Source organism: Lynx rufus, unplaced genomic scaffold (assembly GCF_022079265.1).
Source record: "Lynx rufus isolate CCGP_SWC_20201006 ecotype Redwood Valley unplaced genomic scaffold, mLynRuf1.p SCAF_1, whole genome shotgun sequence".
Lineage (NCBI taxonomy): Eukaryota > Metazoa > Chordata > Mammalia > Carnivora > Felidae > Lynx > Lynx rufus.
This window is the reverse complement of record NW_025814823.1, coordinates 115,483,432-115,505,249: the sequence shown is the minus strand read 5'-3', so window position 1 is coordinate 115,505,249 and position 21,818 is coordinate 115,483,432. Positions and strand designations below refer to the sequence as shown.

The 21,818-nt window shown below is 41.5% G+C and overlaps 1 long non-coding RNA gene and 1 other non-coding gene across 2 annotated transcripts; both read right to left on the bottom strand.

Moving 5' to 3' along the window:
• Positions 1-10,537: 10,537 nt before the first annotated feature.
• Positions 10,538-15,718, bottom strand: LOC124516249 (uncharacterized). The gene is made up of 4 exons (XR_006963007.1): positions 15,634-15,718; positions 12,276-12,357; positions 11,420-11,491; positions 10,538-10,577 (listed from the first exon to the last, which is right to left on the bottom strand). It is a non-coding gene; the product is annotated as an uncharacterized LOC124516249 (long non-coding RNA).
• LOC124523527 (small nucleolar RNA SNORA74) lies at positions 11,561-11,760 on the bottom strand. Its single transcript, XR_006965013.1, has one exon. It is a non-coding gene; the product is annotated as a small nucleolar RNA SNORA74 (small nucleolar RNA).
• Positions 15,719-21,818: the final 6,100 nt, after the last annotated feature.

The window sequence follows — 21,818 nt, the reverse complement described above, 5'->3', positions numbered from 1 at the left end:
GGGAAGAGTAGGAAGGCTCACAAATTTTACTGCCTTAACAGCCAAAATACTTAAAGGACCAAGTCATCAACAGGGTGAAATGCTATCAATAGGGAAGACTAGGACTAAAAGCATCCAACAAAAAATTTAGCAACGTGAACATCATTCTTAACATTATGGACTTGCTTCCAGTGAGAGGAAGTCAGACTGTAGGTACTTAATGTATTGAAACAGGAAGCTGGAAATTACCCAGTGCAGAAAAGGTTTGGCTATGAAGAGACTGGAGAAAGTAGGGTTGAATTTTTTGTTTTCCTATGAGAGTTTTGAGCACAATTAAAATGATGGCAGAACAGAGCCGCTTGCGTGGCTGAGTCAATTAAGTGTCCGACTCCTGATTTCCACTCAGATCGTGATCTAACAGTTTGTGAAATCAGGCTCCGCCCCTCTCCCACTCACACTTGCTTTCTCAAAATAAACAAAGTTAACCATTAAAAAAATGTTGGCAGAAAGGGTATTTTAGGAAAGGTTTGGTTGAAAAAAAGAGGTTGGACAAGGGACAGTCCATAATGGACACTCCTAAAAGAAAAGGATCCAGATAAAAGGAGGTATGTTTTTATTTTAACAAGAGGCAGAGAGGATGGAGTGGGGTTTTCATTAGATTTGGTTGAAGACTTGGGAATTATAGTTAGGTGACTTCAATTTTGTGACTAAGTTATGTCTGAGGGCTAGAGTCAAACAAGAGAAACTTTTAAATAGCCATGAAGAGTGGAACTATAATCCCACATCTCCATGTATGTTGTATAAATAAACAACTGAGTAAGTAATGTTTAAGCCTACTAGTTAGCTCTGGAATGAAATTTTGGGGGATCCAAATTCTTCAGTGAATATTGTATCTTCCTTCCATTCAAAACCACATGTGCTTTCTAATTGGTGAGCCTTTGATTCCAACAAAGGCTAAGACTCCCCTTTGTTGTTTCCAGCTCTTAGATGGAACAAGAGGCTCTGCTCCTCATGGAGAAACATGAATGCATGTTAGCACTAAGATACACACTTACCCATGCTTTTGTATAAGGCTGTAATGCCATCTGGTGATCATACAAAGAAAAATCAAACTTTTTCATTGAGTAATTATTTATTGAGGATCTGCTTAATGGCTCACCAGCAAAGACACATTGGAAACCAAAGTTAATACAAGGTTTCAGCTTATCATATGCCTGTTTCATGAAGGACATAGTACAAGGATGTGGATTCAATGACAAATTGCCTACCTTTTGAGGATCGTAGTCTGATGGAGATTGGACAAGGAATCTGGCCTCAAGGTAGGCCTGGCTGTGAATAGAGATGGACCAAGAGCTCTATATTGGTTTGGATAACTTGGGAGTGGGTGAGGTGTGCACCAGGTGTGGTAAATAATGAGACAAAAGCAAGAATTTCTGCTAAGACCTTGAAAGGTCTAAGTGACAAGCTTGGTACAACTATGTTACATGACTTTAATACCAGGAAAGAGCCTGGATTTGAGCTGATAATGAAGACCTTTCAGTTTTGACTAGGAGACATACTGAGGACATACATTTTGATGCCACATAATCACTAAGCAGCTTATAATACCTTATAATTACCATAATTTTGAGAGTAAGGTACCATTATTCTTGTTTTACTAAGATTAAAAAACTTGCACATGATGCAGCTAAATAGCAACAAAAAGCAAGATTTGAACCCAGTTCTATGTAAGTCCAAACCCAGAGCTTCTGAGCATTATATGGTACTGCCTTCAGCAGAGCTGTAGTCTACTTGGAGGGGCAGCAAGAGGGGGGTTTAAGAAGGAATTTTTGAATAGGTATACATGTAATAACTTTCAGAGAACAGTTTTCCCCAACTTGTTCCCCTAACTTAAAGGCAATCCACCTATTAACCATCTCTTGTGTATTCTAAGGATTTTCTATTAAGAAACATTTTTTATGTGTATGCACATTCATATATACACACACATATATATAAATGTGTGTGTGTATATATATGCTTGCTATCAAAGATGGCCACAAATTCTTTGCCACTCTTCTTATAACAATGGAATCAATTTCACCTCTATCTGCATTTGGAAGGGCACTGTAAATAGAAACAGCTTTGACCAATAGAATACAGAAGTGACTTTAAAAAAATTTTAATGCGTGTTTATATTTGAGGAAGAGAGACAGAGACACTGTATGAGTGGGGGAGGGACAGAGAGATCAAGACAGAGACCAAATCTGAAGCAGGCTCCACCTCAAAAACAGATCATAACCTGAGCCAAAAGTCACTTAACTGGACTGAGCCATCCAGGTGCCCCTTTACTTTTTATAAAAGCAATCTCTTTGCCAACCTGGCACTTGAACTCATGACCCTGAGATCAAGAGTCACCTGATGTACTAAATAAGTCAGCAAATTGCCCGTATATATAGAATTTTATTTTATTAAAAAAAATTTTTTTTTAACGTTTATTTATTTTTGAGACAGAGAGAGACAGAGCATGAATGGTGGAGGGGCAGAGAGAGAGGGAGACACAGAATCGGAAGCAGGCTCCAGACTCTGAGCCATCAGCCCAGAGCCCGACGCAGGGCTCAAACTCACAGACTGCGAGATCGTGACCTGAGCTGAAGTCGGACACTTAACCTACTGAGCCACCCAGGCGCCCCTAGAATTTTAAAAATAGTCACATCGTTCCTTTTAAGTACTCCTCATGGTTTTTTTTATTTATTTTTTTATTTATTTTTATTTATTTTTTTATTTTATTTTTTTTTTTAAATTTTTTTTTTTTAACGTTTATTTATTTTTGGGACAGAGAGAGACAGAGCATGAACGGGGGAGGGGCAGAGAGAGAAGGAGACACAGAATCGGAAACAGGCTCCAGGCTCTGAGCCATCAGCCCAGAGCCTGACGCGGGGCTCGAACTCACGGACCGCGAGATCGTGACCTGGCTGAAGTCGGACGCTTAACCGACTGCGCCACCCAGGCGCCCCCTCATGGTTTTTAATTTAGAAGGCAAAGTCACTACACTTTGCAATTATATAAAGGAAAAATTGTGCTTTCTTATTGTACTTTCTAAATTTAATTTGTTTCAGAGTCTATTTCTGGACTTCCTTTTATCTGGTTCTATTCATTGAGTAATCCAAGTGCCAGTATCACTGTTTTACTCTTTTTGTAACATTTTAACATCTGATAGGGCCAGTTAAACTTTATTACTAAGTTTTAACAATAGTTATGGTTATTCTTACTTTTCCATCCTGTTACAGTGGAATTTTTATAAACTTAGTTTTCTTTAGGAGATTTATCTTTATGTTGAACTTTCTTGAACACAGGATTTACATATATACAAGTGATTTTTTTTTTACTTCTTTCCCCATTCATAATTTTTTTCTCATGCTAGTTACTTCTGATAGTAATTTTGAACAAAGCTGGTTTCTTTTTTTAATAAGATCACTTCTAGAGTTCCTCATTAACATCGCACAGCCATTTAGAGTAAGATACTTTTAACAGGTTAGGAATGTTGACCCTCAGCAATTTTAGCAAATGGGGTTTAATAGCATGTAGGGAGATTATTCTTTTTTTTTTTTTAATTTTTTAAAACGTTTATTCATTATTGAGAGACAGAGAGACAGAGCATGAGCAGGGGAGGGGTAGAGAGAGGGGAGACACAGAATCTGAAGCAGGCTCCAGGCTGTCAGCTCAGAGCCCGACGTGGGGCTTGAACCCACGAACTGTGAGATCATGACCTGAGCCGAAGTCGGTGGCCCAACCGACAGAGCCACCCAGGTGCCCCGGGAGATAATTCTTGAAATAATCTAGGAATGACTTTCCTGCATGTAATAATTTGTTTATATTTATCTATAAAATCTTTATGCAAGTATTTAGCAAGTATACTATTATATATGCATAACTAAAATGAGAACCCAACTTGAATCCCATCCTTTAAAAAAGTCAATCTTTGGGGTGCCTGGGTGGCTGAGTCCATTAAGTGTCCAACTTGGGTTTGGCTTAGGTCATGATCTCACGGTTCAGGAGTTCCAGCTCCACAGCGGGCTCTGCACTGACAGTACGGAGTCTGCCTGGGATTCTTTCTCTCACTTTAAATAAATAAACTTAAATAAAAAAGTAAACCTTTGAGGAATTTTTAAAGGTCTTGATATTTTTATTTTGACCCTCACTGAACCTACAGTTTAGTAGTGCTAGCACTGAATAATTTTAATAAAAATGTAAGAAATTCTATCAAAGGGCAAACCTGTGTGTGGGAATGTGTGACCCATTAAGGCCTTCCAAAGGAACATTTTAAGTTTATTTATTTTGAGAGAGAGCGAGTAGGGCAGGGGCAGAGAGAGACTCCTAAGCAGGCTCTGCACTGTCAGTGCAGAGCCCAATGAAGGGCTCAAACCCAGCAACCATGAGATCATGACCTGGGCCAAAGTCGGATGCTTAACCGACTGAGCCATCCAGGCACCCAGAGAGGGACATTTTAAAAAATCTAGGAGACTCGCAGGTGATATGACAGAATGAAATAGATGGGGGCTAAAAACAGGCTAACGGGTTTGGCTGTATTTGTTCTTTAAATGTCAGGAGCAAAAGGAAGCTCAAGCTTCAGCAACAGTGGCCAAGATGCTGATAGCCTGAAAGAAGGTATTTGGCACTTGAAATAGTTTTAAGAAACCAGATGGAAACAGCCATTTCAGTAGTCCCTGCAAGACATTATTCGTTAGTCTGAGTGAGGTTGATGACTAAAGAAAGCAAGCAATTATTAGAATTAGTTGGGAAGACCTGGGGGCACCATACTTGAAAGTTCCAAATCAAACACCAGTTTCTGAGCCAGATTAATTGAACACAGTAGTTCCTGGACCCACTGTGTGACCTTGGGCAAGTAACAGCACTACCTTGTAGGGCTGTTGAGAGGATTCACATATGTAGAATGAGTTTAGCAATTCTGGCACATGATCAACATGCAATGTTGTCGTTGTAGAGCACCACATGTGCCGCAGTATATTTACATGAATATCCTAAAATGACAAAACCATAGATTCAAAGGTTATTTATTTTTATAAAACCCCAGAGTACACTTGTTAAAATTATCCATTTAAGTCTGGTCATAACATAAGTTTTAAGCTGGCACCTACTTGTTAGTGTAAGGATTGCTAGTAAGAGAAGTTCTTCTAGTTATAATTTACACACAAAGCTGTTTCACACACTTTAATTATGAAGACATTTATAGATTACCAAAAAAAGTAACAAAAGGCGACACATATATTTCAGTTAACGCATGTTTCAAATTGGAACAAATCCTCTGCAAATCCATTATTTTCATTCAATACTTTTTGAAATTTAATTTAGTTAAAAATTTTTTTTAATGTTTTATTTTTGAGACAGAGCATGAACGGGGGAGAGTCAGAGAGAGGGAGACAAAATCTGAAGCAGGCTCCAGGTTCCGAGCTGTCAGCCCAGAGCGTGACGCAGGGCTCAAACTCACGGACCGTGAGATCATGACCTGAGCCGAGGTAGGATGCTCAACCGACTGAGCCACCCAGGCGCCCCTGAAATTTAATTTAGTTTTAAATAGTTGTGCAGTAGGTTACATCTTCAGAGTCCACTAGAAAATGCTTTGGAAATTGGACATCTTTGTTTTCATGGTATTTTTGTTTCAAACTATTAAAGAATAAAACCAGTGCTGTCCATACTCTCAATTACTGGCAAATTATTGAAAAGCAGGATAGATAGGCCTATAGCATTACTATATTTTTGATACATTTTGACGCATAGGTAGTATTTATCAGCTAGCTGAAGGTCCTTAGTTGTCAGTACAATTGAGGCTGCTTGGCTCTATGGGAATTATGTAAACCCACAGAAGCTGGTGTGAATAATACCTTTCAAAGGACACATGGCATCTGACTGTCTAGCTCTGTGGTAGGCCAGGTGCAATGACACATGTAATGGTTACTCAGATACCCAGGGAAGGTGGCTTCTCTACACATGATATGAGCTGAGATCTCAAAGGAGACAAAGTGGAAAAAAAGATGGAACCAGAAGGGGAAATACCAAGCACAGAGACCTAGTAGCAAAAGGCTTATCAAGGACTGAAAGAAATCAGTGTGGCCTGAAGGGAATCTGAGGGTGGTAAAGATGAAGATAAGAGGGGTAAGGGCTAGACTGTGTATGCCCTGATAGGCCATGTTAAGGTAAGCAGGGACTAAGTCTTGTTCATCGGTTATCCCCAGTGTCTAGGAGTTCAGTTAATAAAGCCTCTAAACTCATAAAAAGGGTGGGTTAAATAGTCTTCTGACAAGATGTGTGATTAGCATATGTCATTCTCTTCCTCTAACTCAGCCCTGGAGATTACAGAAGAAAGAAGTTAGGGATCTGAGAAACTAAATATAAAGATTCCTTGGAGGAATAGATCATGATTAGGTCCTATTATACAGGGGCAAGAAATGGAACCCTAGTGTAGAAAAGGACAGAGTGCCAGGAGTGTAGAGGTAGTAGAAGGTAGGACTTAAATTTTCCAGATTATAACTCAGAGGCTTTATGCCTTGAGGGAATCTCCACACTCTAACCCATTATGATTCTAGGGCCTGTCTGGGCTTGGCTACTCCCTTCTACAGGCATCTGATAAAAATTGCCATCCTTTGCTGTGAGCTCATAGGGTAATCAAATCATCTGAGAACTAGAGCATTCCCTTCCCTGCTCATGCTCTCTCTCAAAAATAAATAAACATTAAAATATTAAAAATAAAAATAAAATGAGCCTAAGGAGATATAAGAACTAAATGTAATATCCTCAATGGGATTCTAGAACAGACAAAAGACATTTAAGTAAAACCTAAGGAAATCTGCAAGTATGGACTTTAGTTAACATATTCATATTAGCCCATTAATTGTAACAAATGTCTATACTAATGTAAAATGTTCTTATGAAAGGAAACTGGGTTGTGGAGTACATGGGAATTCTTTGTACTATGTTTACAACTTTCCTGTAAATCTACGACTATTCTATAATCTATTTTAAGGTCCATTTTATCAGCCTTTTTTGAGGTAGTAGTAAAGTCACTCTTAACAAGGAGTACAGAATGTTCTCATATTCTAAAGGCCCTTTATTGGAGTACAGGAGGGCCAAAGTAACAGGCCTTCTAAATAGCATAAAGAGAATTGCTAAGCAGACATTCTAAGTATTACCGTTGATTTGTTAATTCAGTGAAATTGTTTTCCAAGAGAATATTGACAGGTCCATTAACTGGAGCTGTTCATAAAACCCTAATTAAGCAACAAGATTCAAGAAGTCATTGTCATTCTTTTAAGTACTTAATTAGTTGCTCGTCCCCAATTGTTTTCTTTTGTGTGAATTCCTAGGCACTGATCCACATTTTTATGTTCCTTTGGGGCCTGCAGAATTTATTTCTCCAGGGTTTTATTTTCCTGATTAAAATTTTGAGAGGTGATCCAAAATTTTAATTCAAAAGTCTGTTGACAGCAGTTTCAACCCTGAAGGAAAGGAAGTAAATTATTGATAGGCACCAGGAATGGCACTCAATACTTTCAGCCCCCTACCCATCCTGTTAGTTTTTCCTCTTGATATGGTACAGGTCTGAGGCTTGAAACTGAAGCAGAGCAATGAAGAGGGACACTGTGTCTACTAACTGCTTCCTATGACAAGAGGTGGCAGCTCAGGGTTAAAAAGGTCCTTTGAAATGTTTTACTTCATCTTTTCTTTCCTTACCAGGAAATTAAAAAAAAAAAAAATCAACTCAACAGGGAGTAGTAGGTGACTAATTAACTTCACTCATCAACTAGGAAATCCCATTATATTACTTTAATGGGCATGATTAAGCCACTGAAACCTCCTGGGGTATTGAATACAGTCAGTGACTTCAATGAATTATCCTTCAAGTAGCAACAAAGGGGCCCCCTCTCTGCACCTGGGTAGACTTACAGTGGTCAGGAAGGCAATCTGTATGCTCACAGGAGCTTGTGATCCCAGATTTTTAAAATTAATTAACTTATTTATCTATTTACTTAATGTTCTATATTTTAATTTTTTTGTATTTAAAAAAATTTTTTTAAATCTTTATTTTTTAGAGAGACAGAGCTTGAGCAAGAGAGGAGTGGAGAGAGGAGACACAGAATCCAAAGAGGCTCCAGGCTGTCAGCACAGAGTTAGATGCAGGGCTAGAACCATGAAGCATGAGATCATGACCTGAGCCAAAGTCAGATGCTTAACTGACTGAGCCACCCAGGTGCCCTGATTTTTTTTTTTTTGTATTTTTGAGGTGGGGGGGGAATTTTTTTTAAAGTTTATTTGAGAGGGAGACAATCCCAAGCAGGGCTTGATCCCATGAACTGTGAGATCATGACCTGAGCCCAAATCAAGAGTCAGACGCTTAACTGACTGAGACACCCAGGTGCCCCAAAAAAGAGAAAATCTTAAGCAGGATCCACACTCAGTGTGGAGCCCAACACCGGGCTTGATCTCACAATCTTGGGATCATAACCTGAGCCTAAATCAAGAGTCAGAAGTTCAATCGACTGAGCTACCCAAGAACCCAGTGATCCCAGATTTTAAACTCTGACTTCATGACAAAGTTTTCCTCTTTTCTTCGGGACCATTTGTTTCACTACCAAGGGCTGAAACTGTGATCAGGCTCTGCTGCAAATTGAAGACTCGTGTTCTTTCTTAGGACCTTTCCTTTAGGTGTACATTAAAAATGAAGAGAACTGCTGTGACAAAAGTAAGCCATGTAAAAAGTATACACAACGAACTCCAAATACAAAAAATGAGAACCATTCTATTTGGATAATTTACTAAAGTCATTTTACTCCTCTAAAGTGCCTGATTGCTGATTTTGGCTCAGGTCATGATATCATTGTTCATGGGATGGAGCCTCTGGTCAGGCTGCATGCTGACAAGGAGTCGTCTGCTTGGGATTCTCTCTCCCTCTCTCTGCCCCTCCTCCACTCATGCTTGTGCTCTTGCTGTCTTTCTCAAAATAAACATTTAAAAATAATAAAAGGTATTTAATACCATATGATAAAGGCTTGCTATAAGGCAAAGGTATTGGTAACATGGAATTTTTCAGAGACATGTTGGTACTAGCTTCAGCCTGTTACTAATGAGCTATCAATTCCCAAGGCCTGAATTTTATTTTCTAGACCAGGGGTTGGCAAACTCCAGTTCACAGGCCAGTTTTGGCCTGCCAATCTGTTTTCGAAAGGCTCTCAAGCTTAGAATGATTGGTGGAAAATTTTTTGTTGTAATAGTGAAAATTTTACAAAATTCCAATTTCATGGTCTATTAATAGTTTTATTGGGGGCACCTGGGTGGCTCAGTTAAGCATCCGACTCTTGATTTCAGCTCAGGGTCATGATCTCATGGCTCCTGAGATTGAGCCCCACTTAAAGCTCTGGGGCTGACAGCGCAGAGCTTGCTTGGAATTCTCTCTCCCCATCTCTCTGCCCTTCCCCTGCTTGTTTGCTCTCAAAATAAATAAAATTTAAAAAATATAAAGTTTTACTGGGGCACAGTAATGCTCATTTATTGACACTTTCTATGACTATGGCTGCTTTCATACTGCAACTGCAGAATTGAGAGTAGTTATAAGAGAGACTATATGGTACACAAGTCTAAAATATTATTTGGCCTTTTACAAGTTTACCAACCCCTGCCCTAGAACAGCAGTGTATAATAAAACTTTCCACACAGGTGGAAATGTTCTCTGAGCTGTCCAATACGGCAGTCACTAAATACTGAGATGGAAAAACAGATTCAATTTTTGTCAGTTGAAATAGCCTCATGTATTGTACTGCAGAGCTCTAGAAAATAAGAGCTTAGTTTAAGCCTTGGACTTTTGATTTAGTATTCTTCTGTAATGTTCTCATATTTCCTATAATTTTTTAGAACTTGTAAATTTTTCCACCTGTAAAGAAAACCTTACTTTTTAGAAGATTTTTCTGTGTGTAAATTAAGCTCTATACCCAACATGAGGCTTAAACTCATGACCCTGAGATCAAGAGTTACATGCCCTACCTAGTGAACCAGCCAGGTGCCCCAAGAAAACCTAACTTTGTATTTTTCCTTTACTCTCTCACACTACTACCACTCTCTCAACATTTTTGACACTGGATGTGTGTGGATTTTCTCCCACACCAAGCAAATTTGTGTCACCAGCTGGGTGTCGTACATTTTAGCCCAATTCTGACTCTCCATATACCTCGAGTATCATCAGATCCCTCAGGTTAAGGGCACAGTCCAATAAGACTGTTCCTCCCTCACTTCAGATGCCAATCGTTAAGTCCAGGTTGTTACCTGTACTTCTGACCAATATAAATCACAGATTCCCCAAATCCCCTCCTCAGGTTTGATAAATTTGCAAAAGCTCTCAGAACTCAGGAAAACGGTTTCCTTACAATTTACCAATTTATTTTAAAAGGATATGGTAGGGGCGCTGGAGTGGCTCAGTCGGTTTAGTGTCTGACTTCAGCTCAGGTCATGATCTCGCAGTTCATGAGTTCAAGCCCCGCACTGAGCTCTCTGCTGTCCATGCAGAGCCCACTTTGGATCATCTGTCCTTCCCTGGCTTGCACTCTCTTTCTCTAAAATAAATAAATATTTAAAAATATATTAAAAAAATTTTTTTTAAAGGATATGGGAAAGGATATAAACATCCAGATGGGACATGAATAGGGCAAGGCTATGTGGAAAGGGTTGCTGAGCTTCCATACCCTCTCTGGATGTGCTACTCTCCCAGCACCTCCCCTCCATGTGTTCACCAACATGAAAGTTCTCTAAACCCAATACTACTGGGATTTTTATGGAGGCTTCATCATGTGGGAATAATCAATTATTTCCATTTCCAGCCCCTTTCCCCTTTCTGAAGAATGGAAGTGGGGTTGAAAATTCCAAGTTTCTAATCAGTGCTTGGTCTTTCTAGTTACCACCTCATTAGAACAAGACATTTAAATCACCCAGGAAATTCTTAGATTTAAGAGCTCAGTCAGGCATCAGCATGAAAAACCAAATATTAGAACAAAAGATGCTCCTAGTGTTCTTACCACTTAGGGAATTTCAAGAGTTTTAGCAGCTCTGTGCCAAGAATGGGAGCAGGGGCGCCTGGGTGGCTCAGTCGGTTAAGCGGCCGACTTCGGCTCAGGTCATGATCTCTCGGTCCGTGAGTTCGAGCCCCGCGTCAGGCTCTGTGCTGACAGCTCAGAACCTGGAGCCTGTTTCAGATTCTGTGTCTCCCTCTCTCTGACCCTCCCCCGTTCATGCTCTGTCTCTCTCTGTCTCAAAAATAAATAAACGTTAAAAAATTAAAAAAAAAAAAAAAAAAAGAATGGGAGCAGAGGCCAATATATATATTTTCTATTATTTCACACCACCCATCTGAGGCTGAAAGTTAATTAGAACCTACATGACAAAGGACTGTATATATTACCTATCCTGGTGTCACACAGGGCTGTCAGACATCTGAGATTCTGATGGAGGCAGATTTCTCAGATAAAGGCATCTAGGATTCAAAGAGGAAAGGAATGATAAAGTATCCTTAAGACAGGGTCCTTTCCTCAAAGAAAAAAAAATTGTTTGCACCCAGACTAGGACCAACTCCACAGGAGGAGTTACTCCACTCTCAGAGGTGCAAAACACTGCCCAAGAGTATCAGCCACAACACCAAAACAGTGCTTGAAGCCAGACCTCAAGAAGGTCAGCGTTTGCTCTTCCAACAGTGTAACACCATCCAAGGCATCATGCTGGCCTGGATAGCTGACAACTGCTGGATGATTCCTGAAACAGCTTTCTTTGTTTCAGATACCCAGGCACCCCAAGTAGAAGTTATGGATACAGGTATCCCAATGAATTCAACGTTGACTGCAAAACAGAAGCCTGGAAGCACTGATAGCAGACCTTGCTGCCAAGCCTTTTAGACAAATAGGAAACAGGAACCCCTTTCCCATGCTTTTAGTCATTTTGTCCAACATTCAAGGAGTTCCTGCTATGTGCCAGGTGCCATGATTGGGATCTAGCTGCGAATAGGCAAGATATGCCATCCTTCCTATTCTGGGCTTTATAATCTGCTTGTACATTCCTCAGATGGAACGATACAGATAATCTCAAAGATCCTATACACCTTCAGACTAGAACCACCAAAATAGCCTTTCACTGCTAAGAGGCCGAATTTGTCAGGGGCAAATACAGGTGATTTTGCCTCCCAGTTGTTTCCTAATGGATACCAACTAGCAAATAGGCCTGCCACATAGGCAGTAGTCAGTGTTGGAATTAATAGGGACATTTACCTGAGAACGCCATACAGACTGTCCACGTGCCGTGAATTTACTCTCTTCCGGAAGGCCAAGGATGCCCTACTTTCAAGTCATCCTAAAAAGAAAAAGATTTCACTGTTGAACACTAAACAGTGTTGACTAAAACAGCAGCTCCTAAAACCTCTTTTCTGTAGAAATGGAAGCAGTGCTGCCTGCCATTTACGATTTACCCTATTTTCAATACCTCCAGAATTATTTTATTTCCTATTGTCTTTTTCTTGCCTATAATTACCATAAAGCTAACCATTCCCCCAAACCCTCTAGGTATCACTAGTATTCTTAAAACCCCATATGTAAAAGGCTGTTCACAATGAACATCTGAGGTATTCACACAAGGAAGTCAACATTTAACTAAGAGAACTCTTTTTAGGGAAAGCCAATTGTTGGAACAAAACTAGTTTTTATAAATAACTCCCCACCTCCCAACATCCTCAGGAGTTCCTCCTATGGAAACTAGGATGTCACTTTTCACAGAAGTAGCAACTAAGTCAATCCTATTGGACAATCTCCAGCACCACCATGAGTGCTGTGTGTTTGCCTAGAACTGAGAAGCATCTCTTCTCAGAGAATTAGCAATCCAAAACAAAATCACTACAAAAGGGACTCGTTATTTTACTGCCCCGAAGGGGCAACAACTCTGTGGGAAACCAACACAAATATACTGTCAGCCTAAAGCAGAAATTAGTACGGTTATAGCTAGGCCTACTATGTAGAGCCTCTCAATCAATTGGTATTTTTATATTTTATTAAAGAGCTAGAGAAGAATGCCTAGAATTTTAAAGCAAATTCACGTAACATTTCCTTAATAAAGCATCCCTATAGATCACTGCAGCTATAGAATTCCCTTCAGAGAGACTAGCTTTGTATGGTGGAGTGGGGGACAGGCACTTTGATTTCAGTGAAAATTGCAAAAATCCCATGCACTTTTTCCCTGTATAAGCCTGATTCAGAGCACTTGGTAGGCACTCAAAAAATAAAAAGTTGCCCCCTCCCTATACTTCTACATCCCTTCATGGCTTGATTACCTTTGTTCTGTTTCCAGCAAGTTCAACTAGACAAACCTGTTGAACCAGAACCACTCAGAAAGATTTGGATTTTTAGGTTTCTCCCTGCAAAGTCATGCCCTTACAGATTTCACCTTAATGAATGAACAATTATGCTGGCATCCTGGTATAGTTAACAACAGAGTTGGAATGAACCAGGCCCAGAATGCCAACCAGCTATCACGGCTGCTATTCTCCCAGCAGCGTAACACTTGCCTAGGTACACAGCAACCTAGGCAGCTGCCTACAGCTGGGGCCAAAGGCAGGCTAATGAAATTGCACTCACCTGGGGCTGCATCTATCCAAAGCCCATGGCTGGCCCCTCTGCAATCCAAGTACTCCGGGTTAGGCAGCTAACAGTAGTGAACACTTGTGTAAATTTCAAGACCTCTACCCTCAAAACCCCATAACTTATTTCAGAGCCAGAGAAATAGACAGTAAAACAAAAACCTTTCCCTTGGTTAGCTTTATTTTCACATGTTTTTTACCTATGTACCACAGCAGTTCAACAGGAGCATTTTTTTTTTTAATTTTTTTTTCAACGTTTATTTATTTTTGGGACAGAGAGAGACAGAGCATGAACGGGGGGGGGGGGCAGAGAGAGAGGGAGACACAGAATTGGAAACAGGCTCCAGGCTCTGAGCCATCAGCCCAGAGCCTGACGCGGGGCTCGAACTCACAGACAGTGAGATCGTGACCTGGCTGAAGTCGGACGCTTAACCGACTGTGCCACCCAGGCGCCCCAGGAGCATTTTTTTAAAAGATTTTTTTAAGTTTTATTTCTTGAGAGAGACAGCACAAATTGGGGAGGGGCAAAAATAATCCCAAGCAGGCTCCACACTGTCTGCCCGGAGCCCAGTGCAGGGCTGAACTCATGAACCGTGAGATCATGACCTGAGCAGAAACCAAGAGTCAGATTCTTAGCTGACTGAGCCACCCAGGTGACCCTAGAAAAGATTTAAGTTTTATATAATCTGCACCTAACGGGGGGCGGGGGGGGCTCAAATTTACAACCCTGAGATCAAGAACTGTATGCTCTTACAACCGAGCCAGCCAGGAACCCCTCAACAGGAGCATGTTAATGGTCTAGTCAACAAGTATAAGCTATCACCTAACAACTATGTAACAGTGAACAAACAAGTGGGGTGCATGGGTGGCTCACTTGGTTAAGCATCTGACTTCTCCTCAGGTCATGATCTCACAACTGTGAGTTTAAGCCCCGGCACGCGTCTGTGCTGACAGCTCAGAGCCTGGACCCTGCTTCAGATTCTGTGTCTCCCTCTCTCTCAAAAATAAACATTAAAAAATTTAAAAAAACGAAACAGTGAACAAGTAACTTAACCTCTCTATACCTCTCAGTCTCCTCATCTGTCAAATAGGAATGTTATCAATGGTACCCTGTACAAAAGATGGTTGTTAGGCTTAAGAAGCTTATATAAGCCTATATAATATGTTTTAGAGTGTGTGGTCAATAAATACTTGCTGTTATAAAAAGCTACATTCCAGACAAGGATATGATAAATAGGGGGAGTAAAAGGGGAAATGTTACCTTGGTAGAGCAATGGGCAGTGCAAATCAGAAAGGCTAGTTAAAACTAGATTGGAGAAAACGTGGTTAGGAGACCTTTTGAAGCACAATAAAAGCGGTACTCCAGAAAAATAACAAGATGCAGTAATGGGTATGAAAGGAAACGGAGACATGCTGCCATTCCTACCAACGACCTCAACTGTTGTTGAAAGCAGTAACTCAAGTGTTTGCAAGAATGTTAGTAAACATTCCTACCCATTCACAATTATAATTTACCTTATTTACATAATAAGAGTAGGGTATCTAAGACCATATGTTTTTCCAGCCATCCTTTAATTTCACTTTTAACCACCCCCAAACAATTGGGAGAAAAGGTAAAATAGGCTCATTGTCCAGGTCTAAAAACTAATCTAAACACAGCCTGCCCCTTTTAGGGGACTGGGTTGCAGGACTTGACCGAGCTCCACCCGGACACGTGCTCATCACAAATCTTCCCAAGCTCCGGGCTCTGGCGCCAGGGAAGCGAGGATCTCGGAGACCAGCTGTAGGAGACTCTCCAGGGACAAGAGGGCTGGCAGAAAACAAGGGGCGACTCTAGGGCTACCATCTCCCAGCGACTCTTCAAGATGCCCTCCAAACACGGGGTTATGATGGAACGAACCCCAATTTCGTCCTGTGCCTGGGAAGAAGCCTCCCCACAGCTGCCTCTCGCCCCAAACTAGTAAACGTCCAAGGCTTCTGCCCACTTGGCCTTTACTTACCCGCACGTGCCTGGAGCTCGGCCCGCGTACTGCCGCCAGAGCAGAGGCCGCAGGGGAAAGGACAGCACCAACCCGAGGGGAGCTCCGCCTCGGGGCTGACGCTGAGCAGGCCCTCAGTGGGCGGGGCCCGGAAGCCCCGCCCAGGAAAGGCCGAGTTAGAAAAATGCGGGAGCGGTGGCCGAGGTGAGCATACTCTTTACAGAAGCTAGAGCCCCAGCGTAGAAAGTGTAGGAATCCTAACGAGGACTGTATTTGACTACCATCCCGTTTGTTATTTACGTATGGAAGGGGGCGCTGGGTTTGGACGTGCTAAAGACAAAACCTGGAGTGTCCCGGGGAGGCCGTGCTTCCTGCCTGCCCACACCGAGTGCCGGTTCACCGTACAAGTGTGGCACCTTTCGGTTTCTGCAAGTGCAGCGTAAGGTTTTTTCATCTCCCACGCAGATCTTTTTTCCGGCCTTCTCTAGTAGGGTCGTCCCTCGGCTGATGGCTTGCCCATCAGGTCGCCTTGTTTTTCGGTTCTTTTCAGGAGATTTTCGGGTAGATTATGCCTGGCACTCCTACAGCCTAACCCTGTGGGACAGCATCTCTGGTGCCCTGAAGTAGAATCCTTCGCTGACTTGCAGTATTTAAAGAATACTCGCTTCCTCTGCCGGAGTTACTTGGCACCGTGGCACAATCAGCCCAAGAAGCCACATTTTCAAGGTGGACAGATTGCCGGTTACCAGCATTTCTTTTGAACACTAAAATTTCCTCTCCTCATTAGCTGGAGTCAATACTATTATGTCCTGCAGAACGGTGGGGAAAGCTGGAGTCCCTCCCTTTCTTTGCCCCCACGGCATCCTACCAGGCCTGCTCATCTACTGCACCTGACACCTTTGCCAGGCAAACCCCTAGGAATCAGCCACTGCCCCTGGCATCTGCCAACATGTTTTCTTATCTTCTCCCAGCGATCATAATGGGAAAAAAAATGTGTTTCCTATGCACCCCAATCCTCACAGACCTCTGCTGAGAAAGGCTAGAGTGAGTGCTAAATTGACTGCAGCTAGAGACACTAGACTCTAAGGCCAGAGAGAGACTGGAGAAGTGGCAAGCCCAAATCCTCGAGTATGATGGAGGTGGACATAGGCTCTGGTTGGAAAAAGACTTACATAAATACAATAATTTAAAAAAAGGCACATGAACACTGTTGAGCCGGTAGGCAGGAGCTCTGCTTTGTTAAATAGGAATGTAGCTGAAGACTGCTGCCATAATCAGTGCCCGCATCCGGCTGTCACAATGTATTCATAAAGGATGGTTATGAGAGCTATAAAACCCTGCAGATTGGGTGGGTAATTGTCCTGTGAAGCTCTGCTAAAGGAGAAATTGCATTGGCATTTCATATATTTTGCTTTCTTTTCTTCCAAACACATGAAATGGAGAAGGAGACCTACCCTGAGGATTCATGAAAAGGAAAGATGAGGTTTGTGTGAATATATGCATGCATCTGTGCTTTCAGAGAAGAGACAGGAAGTGATTCAGGCTATACAGATACAGTGCCTAAGGAGAGAGAGGGACCCAATGACCTGGTGACTACTGGACACAGATTAGTCAGGTAAGAGGCAGGATTTGTGTGGAAAGAAGGCCAGCCATCATGGATAAGGCTGAGTGGTGGGTCATGTTGTTATGTCACTGAAAATATAGTCACCTTTGTTAGATATAGGGCTTTCAGTGTGATAAGGAGGAAAACCTAGATTATGGTTTCTGCATTTCTTAGTTAAAAAAATCCTTCATAGTCAACCTTAACCTCCATTCTTTAAAATTCTGAATTTGTTTTGGTGAGTTGATTTATGTGGTCTTTTACCTGTAATAGCAACTACTTTTCTACTTTCTTATCCTTGCAAAGACAAAATTGTTAGAAATAATAACAAAAAAGAAAAAGGAGAATTTCTAGAAAAAAAATGCAGCCAGATGAAAGGCAAAAAAGGATTAGGGTAGGTCCATTAGCTCCGAGTTTGACCTCATAATAATCAGAAGGTTGGCCCTAAGGGACACTAGGTCTCTAAATTTCTTGTGTGACTTTACCTTTCTCCTCCATCTACTCTTTCCTTGCTTCCCTTCATGAAGGCTTTTGCCCCTGAGGTTGATCCATTCCTCTCCTCCCTGGACAAGAATCACAGGTAAAGAAATGTTTAATCGTTTACTCAGTCAGTCAGCCAATCAGCATTTACCGAACATCTGCCATTTGCCAGTTCCTGTTCAGGTGCTGCAGATAAAGTCAGAGCACTAGAGATCACTGCCTGCCCAAAGCTTACAATCTAGTGGGGAAAAGAGACAGTGGTATAGGTATCCTTTGGCAGATGTCAGAAGACAGCTAACCCAGCCCGGGAAGTCACAGAGAGTACTAAAGATGGCAGTGTTCCCTCTGGATGACCCTAAGAGCTTACAGGAGAAGAGGGATCCCTCTTCCATCCCTGGACTCTACTCCTCTTGCTGTTTCTCTGTAATAGCTATCTAGATCAGAGTGGATCCCTGCAGTTGTCCTTGTTATTTCTCAAAAGCATAGTTGGATTGGCAAGGATATAGAGAAATTGGAATCATCGTACGCTGCTGGTGGGAATGTAAAATGGTGCAGCTGCTTTGAAAAACTGTCTGGCAGTTCCTCAAATGATTGAACATAGAGTTAGTTTATGATTCACCAATTCTACTCTTAGAGGTATATACCCAAGAAAATGAAAATGTGTGTCCATACAAAAACAAATTTTTGTAGCAGCATTATTCATAGGGGCTAAAACACAACTCAAATGTCTAACTGACAAATGGATAAGCAAAATGTGGAGTATCTATATAGTGGAATATTATTTGGTCAAAAAAAGGAATGAAGTACTAATTCATGCTACAACATGAGTGAATCTTGAAAATGTTACATTAAGTTAAAGAAGTCGAACTACATATTGTTTGATTCCATTCATATGAAACTCCAGAACAGGAAAATCTGTAGAGACAGAAAATAAATAAAGGGGAGGAGGGTTGGGGTACCTGGTGGCTCAATAGGTTGAGCATCTGACTCTTGATTTCAGCTCAGGTCATGATCTCATGGTTTGTGAGGTGGAACTCAGAATGCAGAGCCTGCTTTGGATTCTCTCTACCCCTCCCTCTGCTCCTCCCCTGCGCACACGCACATGCTCTCTCTCTCAAATAAACATTAAAAAACATTAAACATTAAAAAATAAACATTAAAATAAACATTAAAAAAAAGAGGAGGGGGGTGATAGCTAAAGATTATAGGTTTCTTTTTGAGGTGGTGAAATATTCTCAAATTGTGATGGTTACACTTATCTGTGAGTGTAATAAGAAACCATTAATTCTATAGTTGAAATGGGTGACTTGTATGATATATGACATATACCAATAAAGCTATTAAAACAACAATGAAAAAGCATACTTGGGGAGCTGAAAGACATGCATTCTGATTAAAATTGTGGTCTGCATGGTCATTTACAATTTTAAGGACTAGAAAAAACTTTTTATTCTGGGTCCTGTGGCCCCTCAGAGCTCCTTCCTTAGTATACAGAGAAAGTTAATGCATCCGGGTGGGCAGCCTGAACAGATTCAGAGGAGTAGACTATGCATTCCTGTCCTACTTCCTAACTTCACTCCCTCATAATGATTTGGTTGAACATTTATGGTATGCCTACTGTGTACAAGATTTATGGACATGAAAAAGACAGTTTCTTTATTCCCTCCAATGGCTAAAATTAAATCATTAATATAATGTTCTCTATATAAACAAATAAAGCTCTTTAGAAGATAGGCAGTGTGACACAAAGAATCGTTTCAAGGCCATCTTGGGATTCTGGACTCCTTCTGTAGCATGTAGGGAAACATCACAATGACATCAGCTAGAGCAAGACCAATTCTCAGTCCTTCTTGATGTTGAGCAAGTTCCAAGACTTGACTCCCTCCTCACATGCCTCCAATCACCTCTTCATTTGGTTTCTAGACTCAATTAGTCTATTTCCATACCCTTCATTTTCTCACCAACTCCACCCCCATGATGTCCAAATTGGCCCTCTGATGCTGAAACCATTTGCCAGAAATTCATTAAGCTGAACACATGGGAAATTACAGAGGAGATTTCACTTGTCACTTAGGCTCAAATATAGAAAGTAATTTTAAAAGGACAGTGGCAAGAGGCTATTTTTATCTTGCTTGTTTGTGCTGAGTTTTCTTATCTTGCTGTCTCTCACCCTCTTCCTAGCTACCTCTTTTCTCCTTCTTTAAATTGAATGTTGGCCTTTTAAATGTTTGTCTCACATTCTCTTACCTTGTTTTATGGAGTCTTCTCTTTCTGTCATCATTCATTCAGTCAACACATATTGAGTATCTACCAAGTAGCAGGCCACGTGGTAGGCACTAGGGAGGGATAGTATGATGAATAAGATAGACATGATCCTTACCATTAAGGAGATTACAATCTGGTGAAGCAGGTGGACATCAGGTAGAGTGAGTACAGATTTGGTCGCAGCAAAGACTTGAGAGTTACTTGTGCTTTTTAAAAAAATTTTTTTTAATGTTTATTTTTAGAGAGAGGCAGACTGCAAGTGGGGGAGGGGCAGAGAGAGAGAGAGAGAGAGGGAGAGACAGAATTAGAAGCAGGCTCCAGGCTCTGAGCTGTCAGCACAGAACCCTAAGCGGGTCTCCAGGGACCATGAGATCGTGACCTGAGCCTAAGTAGGATGCTTAACTGACTGAGCCACCCAGGTGCCCCTGCACTTTTCTGATGTTAAGTGTACCCTGCATGTTTGTAGGACTAGGGGATAAACCTAATATTCACAAGGAATGCAAAGAAACCAAAGACCCAGGTTTCTGTGTGATCTAGTCAAGCCCCTTGGGTAGAGAGAACATGGATTTGGGAGTGAGATGTCGATGAGATTCTGGCTCCACCACCTACCTGTCAGCTGTTTGACTTTAAGTGACCTCTGGACTTCAGTACCTTCACCTATAAAATGGGAATTAGAGTCTCTACATTTTAGGTTGTTGTGAAGATGAAATGAGATGTCATATATAAGGGACCAGGCAGGTGCTCAACCTATGTCACTTCCTTTCTCATGACTCCCTAGCCCACTATGAATCACACAATAAAAAAAAAAAAAAAGAGGGGCACCTGGTGGCTCATTCAGTTATAAGTGTCTGACTCTTGATTTCGGTTCAGGTCATGATCTCATGGTTTGTGAGTTTGAGCCTCACATCACGCGGAGCCTGCATAGGATTCTCTGTCTCCCTCTCTCTCTGCCCCTCCCCTACTCACTCTATCTCTCTCTCTGTCAAAATAAAGAAATAAACATTAAGAAAAAAACAAAAGAGCCCAGTTTCTGAGTTGGTGGGAAATGAAGTTCCTCAAATAGTATTCACCAATCATATGCCCAAAGATATGGGTTATAACTATACTGGTTATACTGTAAGTTGTTCTATACATGCAACTTATGACAGTCAAATCACTCCCTTCTTCTGGGGTAAGGGAAAGGCAGTAAAAAATGAAGTTACAGGGAAAAGACTGAAATGAGATATAACAAAGGACTTCCTAGCCATGAGGGCTGAAAGTGTGAGTGGATGCCAGAGGGCGCTGCAGAATCTTCTTTTCTATTAGTGTCTGGACTGGGCTAGGGTAGGCCTACTTGGAGGTCAAGAATAAACCTGCCCGCCTCTTCCTCTCCCACTCAGCCTAGGGAATCTTTGCGGGAGGAATTGCAGTTCCTCTTCCTTTTGCAAGTCAGGCGTGCTCTGGGGAGATGGATGCTGCCAAGAAAGCTTATTGCTTGTGAGGAAAGGAAAAATGGCAGCTGCCATTTCAGGCACTTAGTGAGTACACTAAATCGAGAAGCTGCTGTTTTGGTTTACCTGGTTCCTCCTCTCTGATAAAGAAGAAATCGTTGGGGCGCCTGGGTAGCGTAGTCGGTTAAGCGTCCGACTTCAGCCAGGTCACGATCTCGCGGTCCGTGAGTTCGAGCCCCGCGTCGGGCTCTGGGCTGATGGCTCCGAGCCTGGAGCCTGTTTCCGATTCTGTGTCTCCCTCTCTCTCTGCCCCTCCCCCGTTCATGCTCTGTCTCTCTCTGTCCCAAAAATAAATAAACGTTGAAAAAAAAAATTTAAAAAAAAAAAAAAAAAGAAGAAATCGCTTCAGAGGTTCCTTGGAGCCAAAAAGG